Consider the following 18,869-nt stretch of genomic DNA (forward strand, 5'->3'; position numbering starts at 1 on the left):
CAGGAAAGTGGTAAGGTACTGTTTTCTATCAGTTGGCAAGCTGCGCACACAAGCCCAGTGTTGTACAGCTTCCTTCTTCACCTTTCCGATGCTGCCGCTCTCTCCGGCTCCCGGAGCCGAAGAAGCGGCTTCTTCGCGCAAAGACGATTGTACCGCTCACAGTGCTCTCTTCGCGCGGCTTCTGCCGAAAGAAGCCCGGGAGCGGCGCTTAGCTCCGGAGAGCATCGTACCTTCGTCTTTAGCGTCTTTTGTGGTCTACATCCTAGCAGAAAGCTTTTCCACTCAGTCTGGCAAGGAAAACCTGCGCCAGCGCAGGAAACATCTCCCATCGTGTTCTGGACGTTGCACGGAGGTCTGCCAAGTGTTTGCATAACGAAATGAAAAGTTGTCCAAAATAACTTCCTATCGAATGTTCATGTGATTGGAAAAGTCAGGAAAGTGGTAAGGTACTGTTTTCTATCAGTTGGCAAGCTGCGCACACAATCCCAGTGTTGTACAGCTTCCTTCTTCACCTTTCCGATGCTGCCGCTCTCTCCGGCTCCCGGAGCCGAAGAAGCGGCTTCTTCGCGCAAAGACGATTGTACCGCTCACAGTGCTCTCTTAGCGCCGCTTCTGCCGAAAGAAGCCCGGGAGCGGTGCTTAGCTCCGGAGAGGCTCGTACCTTCGTCTTTAGCGTCTTTTGTGGTCTACATCCTAGCAGAAAGCTTTTCCACTCTGTCTGGCAAGGATTTACCTGCGCCAGCACAGAAAACATCTCCCATCGTGTTCTGGACGTTGTACGGAGGTCTGCCAAGTGTTTGCATAAAGAAATGAAAAGTTGTCCAAAATAACTTCCTATCGAATGTTCATGTGATTGGAAAAGTCAGGAAAGTGGTAAGGTACTGTTTTCTATCAGTTGGCAAGCTGCGCACACAATCCCAGTGTTGTACAGCTTCCTTCTTCACCTTTCCGATGCTGCCGCTCTCTCCGGCTCCCGGAGCCGAAGAAGCGGCTTCTTCGCGCAAAGACGATTGTACCGCTCACAGTGCTCTCTTAGCGCCGCTTCTGCCGAAAGAAGCCCGGGAGCGGCGCTTAGCTCCGGAGAGCATCGTACCTTCGTCTTTAGCGTCTTTTGTGGTCTACATCCTAGCAGAAAGCTTTTCCACTCTGTCTGGCAAGGAAAACCTGCGCAAGCACAGAAAACATCTCCCATCGTGTTCTGGACGTTGCACGGATGTCTGCCAAGTGTTTGAAAGAAACAAAGAAAAGTTGTCCAAAACAGCTTCCAATCGAATATTCATGTGATTGGAAAAGTCAGGAAAGTGGTAAGGTACTGTTTTCTATCAGTTGGCAAGCTGCGCACACAATCCCAGTGTTGTACAGCTTCCTTCTTCACCTTTCCGATGCTGCCGCTCTCTCCGGCTCCCGGAGCCGAAGAAGCGGCTTCTTCGCGCAAAGACGATTGTACCGCTCACAGTGCTCTCTTAGCGCGGCTTCTGCCGAAAGAAGCCCGGGAGCGGTGCTTAGCTCCGGAGAGCCTCGTACCTTCGTCTTTAGCGTCTTTTGTGGTCTACATCCTAGCAGAAAGCTTTTCCACTCTGTCTGGCAAGGAAAACCTGCGCCAGCGCAGAAAACATCTCCCATCGTGTTCTGGACGTTGCACGGAGGTCTGCCAAGTGTTTGCATAAAGAAATGAAAAGTTGTCCAAAATAACTTCCTATCGAATGTTCATGTGATTGGAAAAGTCAGGAAAGTGGTAAGGTACTGTTTTCTATCAGTTGGCAAGCTGCGCACACAATCCCAGTGTTGTACAGCTTCCTTCTTCACCTTTCCGATGCTGCCGCTCTCTCCGGCTCCCGGAGCCGAAGAAGCGGCTTCTTCGCGCAAAGACGATTGTACCGGTCACAGTGCTCTCTTAGCGCGGCTTCTGCCGAAAGAAGCCCGGGAGCGGCGCTTAGCTCCGGAGAGCATCGTACCTTCGTCTTTAGCGTCTTTTGTGGTCTACATCCTAGCAGAAAGCTTTTCCACTCAGTCTGGCAAGGATAACCTGCGCCAGCACAGAAAACATCTCCCATTGTGTTCTGGACGTTGTACGGAGGTCTGCCAAGTGTTTGACAAGAAGAGAGGAATAGTTGTCCAAAACAGCTTCCAATCGAATATTCCTGTGATTGGAAAAGTCAGGAAAGTGGTAAGGTACTGTTTTCTATCAGTTGGCAAGCTGCGCACACAATCCCAGTGTTGTACAGCTTCCTTCTTCACCTTTCCGATGCTGCCGCTCTCTCCGGCTCCCGGAGCCGAAGAAGCGGCTTCTTCGCGCAAAGACGATTGTACCGCTCACAGTGCTCTCTTAGCGCCGCTTCTGCCGAAAGAAGCCCGGGAGCGGCGCTTAACTCCGGAGAGCATCGTACCTTCGTCTTTAGCGTCTTTTGTGGTCTACATCCTAGCAGAAAGCTTTTCCACTCTGTCTGGCAAGGAAAACCTGCGCCAGCACAGAAAACATCTCCCATCGTGTTCTGGACGTTGCACGGAGGTCTGCCAAGTGTTTGAAAGAAACAAAGAAAAGTTGTCCAAAACAGCTTCCAATCGAATGTTCATGTGATTGGAAAAGTCAGGAGAGTGGTAAGGTACTGTTTTCTATCAGTTGGCAAGCTGCGCACACAATCCCAGTGTTGTACAGCTTCCTTCTTCACCTTTCCGATGCTGCCGCTCTCTCCGGCTCCCGGAGCCGAAGAAGCGGCTTCTTCGCGCAAAGACGATTGTACCGCTCACAGTGCTCTCTTCGCGCGGCTTCTGCCGAAAGAAGCCCGGGAGCGGCGCTTAGCTCCGGAGAGCATCGTACCTTCGTCTTTAGCGTCTTTTGTGGTCTACATCCTAGCAGAAAGCTTTTCCACTCAGTCTGGCAAGGAAAACCTGCGCCAGCGCAGGAAACATCTCCCATCGTGTTCTGGACGTTGCACGGAGGTCTGCCAAGTGTTTGCATAACGAAATGAAAAGTTGTCCAAAATAACTTCCTATCGAATGTTCATGTGATTGGAAAAGTCAGGAAAGTGGTAAGGTACTGTTTTCTATCAGTTGGCAAGCTGCGCACACAATCCCAGTGTTGTACAGCTTCCTTCTTCACCTTTCCGATGCTGCCGCTCTCTCCGGCTCCCGGAGCCGAAGAAGCGGCTTCTTCGCGCAAAGACGATTGTACCGCTCACAGTGCTCTCTTAGCGCCGCTTCTGCCGAAAGAAGCCCGGGAGCGGTGCTTAGCTCCGGAGAGGCTCGTACCTTCGTCTTTAGCGTCTTTTGTGGTCTACATCCTAGCAGAAAGCTTTTCCACTCTGTCTGGCAAGGATTTACCTGCGCCAGCACAGAAAACATCTCCCATCGTGTTCTGGACGTTGTACGGAGGTCTGCCAAGTGTTTGCATAAAGAAATGAAAAGTTGTCCAAAATAACTTCCTATCGAATGTTCATGTGATTGGAAAAGTCAGGAAAGTGGTAAGGTACTGTTTTCTATCAGTTGGCAAGCTGCGCACACAATCCCAGTGTTGTACAGCTTCCTTCTTCACCTTTCCGATGCTGCCGCTCTCTCCGGCTCCCGGAGCCGAAGAAGCGGCTTCTTCGCGCAAAGACGATTGTACCGCTCACAGTGCTCTCTTAGCGCCGCTTCTGCCGAAAGAAGCCCGGGAGCGGCGCTTAGCTCCGGAGAGCATCGTACCTTCGTCTTTAGCGTCTTTTGTGGTCTACATCCTAGCAGAAAGCTTTTCCACTCTGTCTGGCAAGGAAAACCTGCGCAAGCACAGAAAACATCTCCCATCGTGTTCTGGACGTTGCACGGATGTCTGCCAAGTGTTTGAAAGAAACAAAGAAAAGTTGTCCAAAACAGCTTCCAATCGAATATTCATGTGATTGGAAAAGTCAGGAAAGTGGTAAGGTACTGTTTTCTATCAGTTGGCAAGCTGCGCACACAATCCCAGTGTTGTACAGCTTCCTTCTTCACCTTTCCGATGCTGCCGCTCTCTCCGGCTCCCGGAGCCGAAGAAGCGGCTTCTTCGCGCAAAGACGATTGTACCGCTCACAGTGCTCTCTTAGCGCGGCTTCTGCCGAAAGAAGCCCGGGAGCGGTGCTTAGCTCCGGAGAGCCTCGTACCTTCGTCTTTAGCGTCTTTTGTGGTCTACATCCTAGCAGAAAGCTTTTCCACTCTGTCTGGCAAGGAAAACCTGCGCCAGCGCAGAAAACATCTCCCATCGTGTTCTGGACGTTGCACGGAGGTCTGCCAAGTGTTTGCATAAAGAAATGAAAAGTTGTCCAAAATAACTTCCTATCGAATGTTCATGTGATTGGAAAAGTCAGGAAAGTGGTAAGGTACTGTTTTCTATCAGTTGGCAAGCTGCGCACACAATCCCAGTGTTGTACAGCTTCCTTCTTCACCTTTCCGATGCTGCCGCTCTCTCCGGCTCCCGGAGCCGAAGAAGCGGCTTCTTCGCGCAAAGACGATTGTACCGCTCACAGTGCTCTCTTAGCGCCGCTTCTGCCGAAAGAAGCCCGGGAGCGGCGCTTAGCTCCGGAGAGCATCGTACCTTCGTCTTTAGCGTCTTTTGTGGTCTACATCCTAGCAGAAAGCTTTTCCACTCAGTCTGGCAAGGAAAACCTGCGCCAGCGCAGGAAATATCTCCCATCGTGTTCTGGACGTTGTACGGAGGTCTGCCAAGTGTTTGAAAGAAACAAAGAAAAGTTGTCCAAAACAGCTACCAATCGAAGATTCATGTGATTGGAAAAGTCAGGAAAGTGTAAGGTACTGTTTTCTATCAGTTGGCAAGCTGCGCACACAAGCCCAGTGTTGTACAGCTTCCTTCTTCACCTTTCCGATGCTGCCGCTCTCTCCGGCTCCCGGAGCCGAAGAAGCGGCTTCTTCGCGCAAAGACGATTGTACCGCTCACAGTGCTCTCTTAGCGCCGCTTCTGCCGAAAGAAGCCCGGGAGCGGTGCTTAGCTCCGGAGAGCCTCGTCCCTTCGTCTTTAGCGTCTTTTGTGGTCTACATCCTAGCAGAAAGCTTTTCCACTCAGTCTGGCAAGGAAAACCTGCGCCAGCGCAGAAAACATCTCCCATCGTGTTCTGGACGTTGCACGGAGGTCTGCCAAGTGTTTGCATAAAGAAATGAAAAGTTGTCCAAAATAACTTCCTATCGAATGTTCATGTGATTGGAAAAGTCAGGAAAGTGGTAAGGTACTGTTTTCTATCAGTTGGCAAGCTGCGCACACAATCCCAGTGTTGTACAGCTTCCTTCTTCACCTTTCCGATGCTGCCGCTCTCTCCGGCTCCCGGAGCCGAAGAAGCGGCTTCTTCGCGCAAAGACGATTGTACCGGTCACAGTGCTCTCTTTCGCCGCTTCTGCCGAAAGAAGCCCGGGAGCGGTGCTTAGCTCCGGAGAGCCTCGTACCTTCGTCTTTAGCGTCTTTTGTGGTCTACATCCTAGCAGAAAGCTTTTCCACTCAGTCTGGCAAGGAAAACCTGCGCCAGCACAGAAAACATCTCCCATCGTGTTCTAGACGTTGCACGGAGGTCTGCCAAGTGTTTGAAAGAAACAAAGAAAAGTTGTCCAAAACAGCTTCCAATCGAATGTTCATGTGATTGGAAAAGTCAGGAAAGTGGTAAGGTACTGTTTTCTATCAGTTGGCAAGCTGCGCACACAATCCCAGTGTTGTACAGCTTCCTTCTTCACCTTTCCGATGCTGCCGCTCTCTCCGGCTCCCGGAGCCGAAGAAGCGGCTTCTTCGCGCAAAGGCGATTGTACCGCTCACAGTGCTCTCTTAGCGCCGCTTCTGCCGAAAGAAGCCCGGGAGCGGCGCTTAGCTCCGGAGAGCATCGTCCCTTCGTCTTTAGCGTCTTTTGTGGTCTACATCCTAGCAGAAAGCTTTTCCACTCTGTCTGGCAAGGAAAACCTGCGCCAGCACAGAAAACATCTCCCATCGTGTTCTGGACGTTGTACGGAGGTCTGCCAAGTGTTTGACAAGAAGAGAAGAAAAGTTGTCCAAAACAGCTTCCAATCGAATATTCATGTGATTGGAAAAGTCAGGAAAGTGGTAAGGTACTGTTTTCTATCAGTTGGCAAGCTGCGCACACAATCCCAGTGTTGTACAGCTTCCTTCTTCACCTTTCCGATGCTGCTGCTCTCTCCGGCTCCCGGAGCCGAAGAAGCGGCTTCTTCGCGCAAAGACGATTGTACCGCTCACAGTGCTCTCTTAGCGCCGCTTCTGCCGAAAGAAGCCCGGGAGCGGCGCTTAGCTCCGGAGAGCATCGTACCTTCGTCTTTAGCGTCTTTTGTGGTCTACATCCTAGCAGAAAGCTTTTCCACTCTGTCTGGCAAGGAAAACCTGCGCCAGCGCAGAAAACATCTCCCATCGTGTTCTGGACGTTGCACGGAGGTCTGCCAAGTGTTTGCATAAAGAAATGAAAAGTTGTCCAAAATAACTTCCTATCGAATGTTCATGTGATTGGAAAGGTCAGGAAAGTGTAAGGTACTGTTTTCTATCAGTTGGCAAGCTGCGCACACAATCCCAGTGTTGTACAGCTTCCTTCTTCACCTTTCCGATGCTGCCGCTCTCTCCGGCTCCCGGAGCCGAAGAAGCGGCTTCTTCGCGCAAAGACGATTGTACCGCTCACAGTGCTCTCTTAGCGCCGCTTCTGCCGAAAGAAGCCCGGGAGCGGCGCTTAGCTCCGGAGAGCCTCGTACCTTCGTCTTTAGCGTCTTTTGTGGTCTACATCCTAGCAGAAAGCTTTTCCACTCTGTCTGGCAAGGAAAACCTGCGCCAGCACAGAAGACATCTCCCATCGTGTTCTGGACGTTGCACGGAGGTCTGCCAAGTGTTTGAAAGAAACAAAGAAAAGTTGTCCAAAACAGCTTCCAATCGAATGTTCATGTGATTGGAAAAGTCAGGAAAGTGGTAAGGTACTGTTTTCTATCAGTTGGCAAGCTGCGCACACAATCCCAGTGTTGTACAGCTTCCTTCTTCACCTTTCCGATGCTGCCGCTCTCTCCGGCTCCCGGAGCCGAAGAAGCAGCTTCCTCGCGCAACGACGATTGTACCGCTCACAGTGCTCTCTTAGCGCCGCTTCTGCCGAATGAAGCCCGGGAGCGGCGCTTAACTCCGGAGAGCCTCGTACCATCTTCTTTAGCGTCTTTTGTGGTCTACATCCTAGCAGAAAGCTTTTCCACTCTGTCTGGCAAGGAAAACCTGCGCCAGCGCAGAAAACATCTCCCATCGTGTTCTGGACGTTGCACGGAGGTCTGCCAAGTGTTTGCATAAAGAAATGAAAAGTTGTCCAAAATAACTTCCTATCGAATGTTCATGTGATTGGAAAGGTCAGGAAAGTGGTAAGGTACTATTTTCTATCAGTTGGCAAGCTGCGCACACAATCCCAGTGTTGTACAGCTTCCTTCTTCACCTTTCCGATGCTGCCGCTCTCTCCGGCTCCCGGAGCCGAAGAAGCGGCTTCTTCGCGCAAAGACGATTGTACCTGTCACAGTGCTCTCTTAGCGCCGCTTCTGCCGAAAGAAGCCCGGGAGCGGCGCTTAACTCCGGAGAGCATCGTCCCTTCGTCTTTAGCGTCTTTTGTGGTCTACATCCTAGCAGAAAGCTTTTCCACTCTGTCTGGCAAGGAAAACCTGCGCCAGCACAGAAAACATCTCCCATCGTGTTCTGGACGTTGTACGGAGGTCTGCCAAGTGTTTGAAAGAAACAAAGAAAAGTTGTCCAAAACAGCTACCAATCGAAGATTCATGTGATTGGAAAAGTCAGGAAAGTGTAAGGTACTGTTTTCTATCAGTTGGCAAGCTGCGCACACAAGCCCAGTGTTGTACAGCTTCCTTCTTCACCTTTCCGATGCTGCCGCTCTCTCCGGCTCCCGGAGCCGAAGAAGCGGCTTCTTCGCGCAAAGACGATTGTACCGCTCACAGTGCTCTCTTAGCGCCGCTTCTGCCGAAAGAAGCCCGGGAGCGGTGCTTAGCTCCGGAGAGCCTCGTCCCTTCGTCTTTAGCGTCTTTTGTGGTCTACATCCTAGCAGAAAGCTTTTCCACTCAGTCTGGCAAGGAAAACCTGCGCCAGCGCAGAAAACATCTCCCATCGTGTTCTGGACGTTGCACGGAGGTCTGCCAAGTGTTTGCATAAAGAAATGAAAAGTTGTCCAAAATAACTTCCTATCGAATGTTCATGTGATTGGAAAAGTCAGGAAAGTGGTAAGGTACTGTTTTCTATCAGTTGGCAAGCTGCGCACACAATCCCAGTGTTGTACAGCTTCCTTCTTCACCTTTCCGATGCTGCCGCTCTCTCCGGCTCCCGGAGCCGAAGAAGCGGCTTCTTCGCGCAAAGACGATTGTACCGGTCACAGTGCTCTCTTTCGCCGCTTCTGCCGAAAGAAGCCCGGGAGCGGTGCTTAGCTCCGGAGAGCCTCGTACCTTCGTCTTTAGCGTCTTTTGTGGTCTACATCCTAGCAGAAAGCTTTTCCACTCTGTCTGGCAAGGAAAACATGCGGAACACAGAAAACATCTCCCATCGTGTTCTGGACGTTGCACGGAGGTCTGCCAAGTGTTTGCATAAAGAAATGAAAAGTTGTCCAAAATAACTTCCTATCGAATGTTCATGTGATTGGAAAAGTCAGGAAAGTGGTAAGGTACTGTTTTCTATCAGTTGGCAAGCTGCGCACACAAGCCCAGTGTTGTACAGCTTCCTTCTTCACCTTTCCGATGCTGCCGCTCTCTCCGGCTCCCGGAGCCGAAGAAGCGGCTTCTTCGCGCAAAGACGATTGTACCGCTCACAGTGCTCTCTTCGCGCGGCTTCTGCCGAAAGAAGCCCGGGAGCGGCGCTTAGCTCCGGAGAGCATCGTACCTTCGTCTTTAGCGTCTTTTGTGGTCTACATCCTAGCAGAAAGCTTTTCCACTCAGTCTGGCAAGGAAAACCTGCGCCAGCGCAGGAAACATCTCCCATCGTGTTCTGGACATTGCACGGAGGTCTGCCAAGTGTTTGCATAACGAAATGAAAAGTTGTCCAAAATAACTTCCTATCGAATGTTCATGTGATTGGAAAAGTCAGGAAAGTGGTAAGGTACTGTTTTCTATCAGTTGGCAAGCTGCGCACACAATCCCAGTGTTGTACAGCTTCCTTCTTCACCTTTCCGATGCTGCCGCTCTCTCCGGCTCCCGGAGCCGAAGAAGCGGCTTCTTCGCGCAAAGACGATTGTACCGCTCACAGTGCTCTCTTAGCGCCGCTTCTGCCGAAAGAAGCCCGGGAGCGGTGCTTAGCTCCGGAGAGGCTCGTACCTTCGTCTTTAGCGTCTTTTGTGGTCTACATCCTAGCAGAAAGCTTTTCCACTCTGTCTGGCAAGGATTTACCTGCGCCAGCACAGAAAACATCTCCCATCGTGTTCTGGACGTTGTACGGAGGTCTGCCAAGTGTTTGCATAAAGAAATGAAAAGTTGTCCAAAATAACTTCCTATCGAATGTTCATGTGATTGGAAAAGTCAGGAAAGTGGTAAGGTACTGTTTTCTATCAGTTGGCAAGCTGCGCACACAATCCCAGTGTTGTACAGCTTCCTTCTTCACCTTTCCGATGCTGCCGCTCTCTCCGGCTCCCGGAGCCGAAGAAGCGGCTTCTTCGCGCAAAGACGATTGTACCGCTCACAGTGCTCTCTTAGCGCCGCTTCTGCCGAAAGAAGCCCGGGAGCGGCGCTTAGCTCCGGAGAGCATCGTACCTTCGTCTTTAGCGTCTTTTGTGGTCTACATCCTAGCAGAAAGCTTTTCCACTCTGTCTGGCAAGGAAAACCTGCGCAAGCACAGAAAACATCTCCCATCGTGTTCTGGACGTTGCACGGATGTCTGCCAAGTGTTTGAAAGAAACAAAGAAAAGTTGTCCAAAACAGCTTCCAATCGAATATTCATGTGATTGGAAAAGTCAGGAAAGTGGTAAGGTACTGTTTTCTATCAGTTGGCAAGCTGCGCACACAATCCCAGTGTTGTACAGCTTCCTTCTTCACCTTTCCGATGCTGCCGCTCTCTCCGGCTCCCGGAGCCGAAGAAGCGGCTTCTTCGCGCAAAGACGATTGTACCGCTCACAGTGCTCTCTTAGCGCGGCTTCTGCCGAAAGAAGCCCGGGAGCGGTGCTTAGCTCCGGAGAGCCTCGTACCTTCGTCTTTAGCGTCTTTTGTGGTCTACATCCTAGCAGAAAGCTTTTCCACTCTGTCTGGCAAGGAAAACCTGCGCCAGCGCAGAAAACATCTCCCATCGTGTTCTGGACGTTGCACGGAGGTCTGCCAAGTGTTTGCATAAAGAAATGAAAAGTTGTCCAAAATAACTTCCTATCGAATGTTCATGTGATTGGAAAAGTCAGGAAAGTGGTAAGGTACTGTTTTCTATCAGTTGGCAAGCTGCGCACACAATCCCAGTGTTGTACAGCTTCCTTCTTCACCTTTCCGATGCTGCCGCTCTCTCCGGCTCCCGGAGCCGAAGAAGCGGCTTCTTCGCGCAAAGACGATTGTACCGGTCACAGTGCTCTCTTAGCGCGGCTTCTGCCGAAAGAAGCCCGGGAGCGGCGCTTAGCTCCGGAGAGCATCGTACCTTCGTCTTTAGCGTCTTTTGTGGTCTACATCCTAGCAGAAAGCTTTTCCACTCAGTCTGGCAAGGATAACCTGCGCCAGCACAGAAAACATCTCCCATTGTGTTCTGGACGTTGTACGGAGGTCTGCCAAGTGTTTGACAAGAAGAGAGGAATAGTTGTCCAAAACAGCTTCCAATCGAATATTCCTGTGATTGGAAAAGTCAGGAAAGTGGTAAGGTACTGTTTTCTATCAGTTGGCAAGCTGCGCACACAATCCCAGTGTTGTACAGCTTCCTTCTTCACCTTTCCGATGCTGCCGCTCTCTCCGGCTCCCGGAGCCGAAGAAGCGGCTTCTTCGCGCAAAGACGATTGTACCGCTCACAGTGCTCTCTTAGCGCCGCTTCTGCCGAAAGAAGCCCGGGAGCGGCGCTTAACTCCGGAGAGCATCGTACCTTCGTCTTTAGCGTCTTTTGTGGTCTACATCCTAGCAGAAAGCTTTTCCACTCTGTCTGGCAAGGAAAACCTGCGCCAGCACAGAAAACATCTCCCATCGTGTTCTGGACGTTGCACGGAGGTCTGCCAAGTGTTTGAAAGAAACAAAGAAAAGTTGTCCAAAACAGCTTCCAATCGAATGTTCATGTGATTGGAAAAGTCAGGAGAGTGGTAAGGTACTGTTTTCTATCAGTTGGCAAGCTGCGCACACAATCCCAGTGTTGTACAGCTTCCTTCTTCACCTTTCCGATGCTGCCGCTCTCTCCGGCTCCCGGAGCCGAAGAAGCGGCTTCTTCGCGCAAAGACGATTGTACCGCTCACAGTGCTCTCTTCGCGCGGCTTCTGCCGAAAGAAGCCCGGGAGCGGCGCTTAGCTCCGGAGAGCATCGTACCTTCGTCTTTAGCGTCTTTTGTGGTCTACATCCTAGCAGAAAGCTTTTCCACTCAGTCTGGCAAGGAAAACCTGCGCCAGCGCAGGAAACATCTCCCATCGTGTTCTGGACGTTGCACGGAGGTCTGCCAAGTGTTTGCATAACGAAATGAAAAGTTGTCCAAAATAACTTCCTATCGAATGTTCATGTGATTGGAAAAGTCAGGAAAGTGGTAAGGTACTGTTTTCTATCAGTTGGCAAGCTGCGCACACAATCCCAGTGTTGTACAGCTTCCTTCTTCACCTTTCCGATGCTGCCGCTCTCTCCGGCTCCCGGAGCCGAAGAAGCGGCTTCTTCGCGCAAAGACGATTGTACCGCTCACAGTGCTCTCTTAGCGCCGCTTCTGCCGAAAGAAGCCCGGGAGCGGTGCTTAGCTCCGGAGAGGCTCGTACCTTCGTCTTTAGCGTCTTTTGTGGTCTACATCCTAGCAGAAAGCTTTTCCACTCTGTCTGGCAAGGATTTACCTGCGCCAGCACAGAAAACATCTCCCATCGTGTTCTGGACGTTGTACGGAGGTCTGCCAAGTGTTTGCATAAAGAAATGAAAAGTTGTCCAAAATAACTTCCTATCGAATGTTCATGTGATTGGAAAAGTCAGGAAAGTGGTAAGGTACTGTTTTCTATCAGTTGGCAAGCTGCGCACACAATCCCAGTGTTGTACAGCTTCCTTCTTCACCTTTCCGATGCTGCCGCTCTCTCCGGCTCCCGGAGCCGAAGAAGCGGCTTCTTCGCGCAAAGACGATTGTACCGCTCACAGTGCTCTCTTAGCGCCGCTTCTGCCGAAAGAAGCCCGGGAGCGGCGCTTAGCTCCGGAGAGCATCGTACCTTCGTCTTTAGCGTCTTTTGTGGTCTACATCCTAGCAGAAAGCTTTTCCACTCTGTCTGGCAAGGAAAACCTGCGCAAGCACAGAAAACATCTCCCATCGTGTTCTGGACGTTGCACGGATGTCTGCCAAGTGTTTGAAAGAAACAAAGAAAAGTTGTCCAAAACAGCTTCCAATCGAATATTCATGTGATTGGAAAAGTCAGGAAAGTGGTAAGGTACTGTTTTCTATCAGTTGGCAAGCTGCGCACACAATCCCAGTGTTGTACAGCTTCCTTCTTCACCTTTCCGATGCTGCCGCTCTCTCCGGCTCCCGGAGCCGAAGAAGCGGCTTCTTCGCGCAAAGACGATTGTACCGCTCACAGTGCTCTCTTAGCGCGGCTTCTGCCGAAAGAAGCCCGGGAGCGGTGCTTAGCTCCGGAGAGCCTCGTACCTTCGTCTTTAGCGTCTTTTGTGGTCTACATCCTAGCAGAAAGCTTTTCCACTCTGTCTGGCAAGGAAAACCTGCGCCAGCGCAGAAAACATCTCCCATCGTGTTCTGGACGTTGCACGGAGGTCTGCCAAGTGTTTGCATAAAGAAATGAAAAGTTGTCCAAAATAACTTCCTATCGAATGTTCATGTGATTGGAAAAGTCAGGAAAGTGGTAAGGTACTGTTTTCTATCAGTTGGCAAGCTGCGCACACAATCCCAGTGTTGTACAGCTTCCTTCTTCACCTTTCCGATGCTGCCGCTCTCTCCGGCTCCCGGAGCCGAAGAAGCGGCTTCTTCGCGCAAAGACGATTGTACCGCTCACAGTGCTCTCTTAGCGCGGCTTCTGCCGAAAGAAGCCCGGGAGCGGCGCTTAGCTCCGGAGAGCATCGTACCTTCGTCTTTAGCGTCTTTTGTGGTCTACATCCTAGCAGAAAGCTTTTCCACTCAGTCTGGCAAGGATAACCTGCGCCAGCACAGAAAACATCTCCCATTGTGTTCTGGACGTTGTACGGAGGTCTGCCAAGTGTTTGACAAGAAGAGAGGAATAGTTGTCCAAAACAGCTTCCAATCGAATATTCCTGTGATTGGAAAAGTCAGGAAAGTGGTAAGGTACTGTTTTCTATCAGTTGGCAAGCTGCGCACACAATCCCAGTGTTGTACAGCTTCCTTCTTCACCTTTCCGATGCTGCCGCTCTCTCCGGCTCCCGGAGCCGAAGAAGCGGCTTCTTCGCGCAAAGACGATTGTACCGCTCACAGTGCTCTCTTAGCGCCGCTTCTGCCGAAAGAAGCCCGGGAGCGGCGCTTAACTCCGGAGAGCATCGTACCTTCGTCTTTAGCGTCTTTTGTGGTCTACATCCTAGCAGAAAGCTTTTCCACTCTGTCTGGCAAGGAAAACCTGCGCCAGCACAGAAAACATCTCCCATCGTGTTCTGGACGTTGCACGGAGGTCTGCCAAGTGTTTGAAAGAAACAAAGAAAAGTTGTCCAAAACAGCTTCCAATCGAATGTTCATGTGATTGGAAAAGTCAGGAGAGTGGTAAGGTACTGTTTTCTATCAGTTGGCAAGCTGCGCACACAATCCCAGTGTTGTACAGCTTCCTTCTTCACCTTTCCGATGCTGCCGCTCTCTCCGGCTCCCGGAGCCGAAGAAGCGGCTTCTTCGCGCAAAGACGATTGTACCGCTCACAGTGCTCTCTTAGCGCGGCTTCTGCCGAAAGAAGCCCGGGAGCGGTGCTTAGCTCCGGAGAGCATCGTACCTTCGTCTTTAGCGTCTTTTGTGGTCTACATCCTAGCAGAAAGCTTTTCCACTCAGTCTGGCAAGGAAAACCTGCGCCAGCGCAGAAAACATCTCCCATCGTGTTCTGGACGTTGCACGGAGGTCTGCCAAGTGTTTGCATAAAGAAATGAAAAGTTGTCCAAAATAACTTCCTATCGAATGTTGATGTGATTGGAAAAGTCAGGAAAGTGGTAAGGTACTGTTTTCTATCAGTTGGCAAGCTGCGCACACAATCCCAGTGTTGTACAGCTTCCTTCTTCACCTTTCCGATGCTGCCGCTCTCTCCGGCTCCCGGAGCCGAAGAAGCGGCTTCTTCGCGCAAAGACGATTGTACCGCTCACAGTGCTCTCTTAGCGCGGCTTCTGCCGAAAGAAGCCCGGGAGCGGCGCTTAGCTCCGGAGAGCATCGTCCCTTCGTCTTTAGCGTCTTTTGTGGTCTACATCCTAGCAGAAAGCTTTTCCACTCTGTCTGGCAAGGAAAACCTGCGCCAGCACAGAAAACATCTCCCATCGTGTTCTGGACGTTGTACGGAGGTCTGCCAAGTGTTTGACAAGAAGAGAAGAAAAGTTGTCCAAAACAGCTTCCAATCGAATATTCATGTGATTGGAAAAGTCAGGAAAGTGGTAAGGTACTGTTTTCTATCAGTTGGCAAGCTGCGCACACAATCCCAGTGTTGTACAGCTTCCTTCTTCACCTTTCCGATGCTGCTGCTCTCTCCGGCTCCCGGAGCCGAAGAAGCGGCTTCATCGCGCAAAGACGATTGTACCGCTCACAGTGCTCTCTTAGCGCCGCTTCTGCCGAAAGAAGCCCGGGAGCGGCGCTTAGCTCCGGAGAGCATCGTACCTTCGTCTTTAGCGTCTTTTGTGGTCTACATCCTAGCAGAAAGCTTTTCCACTCTGTCTGGCAAGGAAAACCTGCGCCAGCGCAGAAAACATCTCCCATCGTGTTCTGGACGTTGCACGGAGGTCTGCCAAGTGTTTGCATAAAGAAATGAAAAGTTGTCCAAAATAACTTCCTATCGAATGTTCATGTGATTGGAAAGGTCAGGAAAGTGTAAGGTACTGTTTTCTATCAGTTGGCAAGCTGCGCACACAATCCCAGTGTTGTACAGCTTCCTTCTTCACCTTTCCGATGCTGCCGCTCTCTCCGGCTCCCGGAGCCGAAGAAGCGGCTTCTTCGCGCAAAGACGATTGTACCGCTCACAGTGCTCTCTTAGCGCCGCTTCTGCCGAAAGAAGCCCGGGAGCGGCGCTTAGCTCCGGAGAGCCTCGTACCTTCGTCTTTAGCGTCTTTTGTGGTCTACATCCTAGCAGAAAGCTTTTCCACTCTGTCTGGCAAGGAAAACCTGCGCCAGCACAGAAAACATCTCCCATCGTGTTCTGGACGTTGCACGGAGGTCTGCCAAGTGTTTGAAAGAAACAAAGAAAAGTTGTCCAAAACAGCTTCCAATCGAATATTCATGTGATTGGAAAAGTCAGGAAAGTGGTAAGGTACTGTTTTCTATCAGTTGGCAAGCTGCGCACACAATCCCAGTGTTGTACAGCTTCCTTCTTCACCTTTCCGATGCTGCCGCTCTCTCCGGCTCCCGGAGCCGAAGAAGCGGCTTCCTCGCGCAACGACGATTGTACCGCTCACAGTGCTCTCTTAGCGCCGCTTCTGCCGAATGAAGCCCGGGAGCGGCGCTTAACTCCGGAGAGCCTCGTACCATCTTCTTTAGCGTCTTTTGTGGTCTACATCCTAGCAGAAAGCTTTTCCACTCTGTCTGGCAAGGAAAACCTGCGCCAGCGCAGAAAACATCTCCCATCGTGTTCTGGACGTTGCACGGAGGTCTGCCAAGTGTTTGCATAAAGAAATGAAAAGTTGTCCAAAATAACTTCCTATCGAATGTTCATGTGATTGGAAAGGTCAGGAAAGTGGTAAGGTACTATTTTCTATCAGTTGGCAAGCTGCGCACACAATCCCAGTGTTGTACAGCTTCCTTCTTCACCTTTCCGATGCTGCCGCTCTCTCCGGCTCCCGGAGCCGAAGAAGCGGCTTCTTCGCGCAAAGACGATTGTACCGCTCACAGTGCTCTCTTAGCGCCGCTTCTGCCGAAAGAAGCCCGGGAGCGGCGCTTAACTCCGGAGAGCATCGTCCCTTCGTCTTTAGCGTCTTTTGTGGTCTACATCCTAGCAGAAAGCTTTTCCACTCTGTCTGGCAAGGAAAACCTGCGCCAGCACAGAAAACATCTCCCATCGTGTTCTGGACGTTGTACGGAGGTCTGCCAAGTGTTTGAAAGAAACAAAGAAAAGTTGTCCAAAACAGCTACCAATCGAAGATTCATGTGATTGGAAAAGTCAGGAAAGTGTAAGGTACTGTTTTCTATCAGTTGGCAAGCTGCGCACACAAGCCCAGTGTTGTACAGCTTCCTTCTTCACCTTTCCGATGCTGCCGCTCTCTCCGGCTCCCGGAGCCGAAGAAGCGGCTTCTTCGCGCAAAGACGATTGTACCGCTCACAGTGCTCTCTTAGCGCCGCTTCTGCCGAAAGAAGCCCGGGAGCGGTGCTTAGCTCCGGAGAGCCTCGTCCCTTCGTCTTTAGCGTCTTTTGTGGTCTACATCCTAGCAGAAAGCTTTTCCACTCAGTCTGGCAAGGAAAACCTGCGCCAGCGCAGAAAACATCTCCCATCGTGTTCTGGACGTTGCACGGAGGTCTGCCAAGTGTTTGCATAAAGAAATGAAAAGTTGTCCAAAATAACTTCCTATCGAATGTTCATGTGATTGGAAAAGTCAGGAAAGTGGTAAGGTACTGTTTTCTATCAGTTGGCAAGCTGCGCACACAATCCCAGTGTTGTACAGCTTCCTTCTTCACCTTTCCGATGCTGCCGCTCTCTCCGGCTCCCGGAGCCGAAGAAGCGGCTTCTTCGCGCAAAGACGATTGTACCGGTCACAGTGCTCTCTTTCGCCGCTTCTGCCAAAAGAAGCCCGGGAGCGGTGCTTAGCTCCGGAGAGCCTCGTACCTTCGTCTTTAGCGTCTTTTGTGGTCTACATCCTAGCAGAAAGCTTTTCCACTCTGTCTGGCAAGGAAAACATGCGGAACACAGAAAACATCTCCCATCGTGTTCTGGACGTTGCACGGAGGTCTGCCAAGTGTTTGCATAAAGAAATGAAAAGTTGTCCAAAATAACTTCCTATCGAATGTTCATGTGATTGGAAAAGTCAGGAAAGTGGTAAGGTACTGTTTTCTATCAGTTGGCAAGCTGCGCACACAAGCCCAGTGTTGTACAGCTTCCTTCTTCACCTTTCCGATGCTGCCGCTCTCTCCGGCTCCCGGAGCCGAAGAAGCGGCTTCTTCGCGCAAAGACGATTGTACCGCTCACAGTGCTCTCTTAGCGCGGCTTCTGCCAAAAGAAGCCCGGGAGCGGTGCTTAGCTCCGGAGAGCATCGTACCTTCGTCTTTAGCGTCTTTTGTGGTCTACATCCTAGCAGAAAGCTTTTCCACTCTGTCTGGCAAGGATAACCTGCGCCAGCACAGAAAACATCTCCCATCGTGTTCTGGACGTTGTACGGAGGTCTGCCATGTGTTTGCATAAAGAAATGAAAAGTTGTCCAAAATAACTTCCTATCGAATGTTGATGTGATTGGAAAAGTCAGGAAAGTGGTAAGGTACTGTTTTCTATCAGTTGGCAAGCTGCGCACACAATCCCAGTGTTGTACAGCTTCCTTCTTCACCTTTCCGATGCTGCCGCTCTCTCCGGCTCCCGGAGCCGAAGAAGCGGCTTCTTCGCGCAAAGACGATTGTACCGCTCACAGTGCTCTCTTAGCGCCGCTTCTGCCGAAAGAAGCCCGGGAGCGGCGCTTAGCTCCGGAGAGCATCGTCCCTTCGTCTTTAGCGTCTTTTGTGGTCTACATCCTAGCAGAAAGCTTTTCCACTCTGTCTGGCAAGGAAAACCTGCGCCAGCACAGAAAACATCTCCCATCGTGTTCTGGACGTTGCACGGAGGTCTGCCAAGTGTTTGAAAGAAACAAAGAAAAGTTGTCCAAAACAGCTTCCAATCGAATATTCATGTGATTGGAAAAGTCAGGAAAGTGGTAAGGTACTGTTTTCTATCAGTTGGCAAGCTGCGCACACAATCCCAGTGTTGTACAGCTTCCTTCTTCACCTTTCCGATGCTGCCGCTCTCTCCGGCTCCCGGAGCCGAAGAAGCGGCTTCTTCGCGCAAAGGCGATTGTACCGCTCACAGTGCTCTCTTAGCGCCGCTTCTGCCGAAAGAAGCCCGGGAGCGGTGCTTAGCTCCGGAGAGCCTCGTCCCTTCGTCTTTAGCGTCTTTTGTGGTCTACATCCTAGCAGAAAGCTTTTCCACTCTGGCAAGGATAGCCTGCGCCAGCGCAGAAAACATCTCCCATCGTGTTCTGGACGGTGCACGGAGGTCTGCCAAGTGTTTGCATAAAGAAATGAAAAGTTGTCCAAAATAACTTCCTATCGATTGTTCATGTGATTGGAAAAGTCAGGAAAGTGGTAAGGTACTGTTTTCTATCAGTTGGCAAGCTGCGCACACAATCCCAGTGTTGTACAGCTTCCTTCTTCACCTTTCCGATGCTGCCGCTCTCTCCGGCTCCCGGAGCCGAAGAAGCGGCTTCTTCGCGCAAAGACGATTGTACCGCTCACAGTGCTCTCTTAGCGCCGCTTCTGCCGAAAGAAGCCCGGGAGCGGTGCTTAGCTCCGGAGAGCATCGTACCTTCGTCTTTAGCGTCTTTTGTGGTCTACATCCTAGCAGAAAGCTTTTCCACTCTGTCTGGCAAGGAAAACCTGCGCCAGCACAGAAAACATCTCCCATCGTGTTCTGGAC

Source organism: Ammospiza caudacuta, chromosome 15 (assembly GCF_027887145.1).
Source record: "Ammospiza caudacuta isolate bAmmCau1 chromosome 15, bAmmCau1.pri, whole genome shotgun sequence".
NCBI classification, from domain to species: domain Eukaryota; kingdom Metazoa; phylum Chordata; class Aves; order Passeriformes; family Passerellidae; genus Ammospiza; species Ammospiza caudacuta.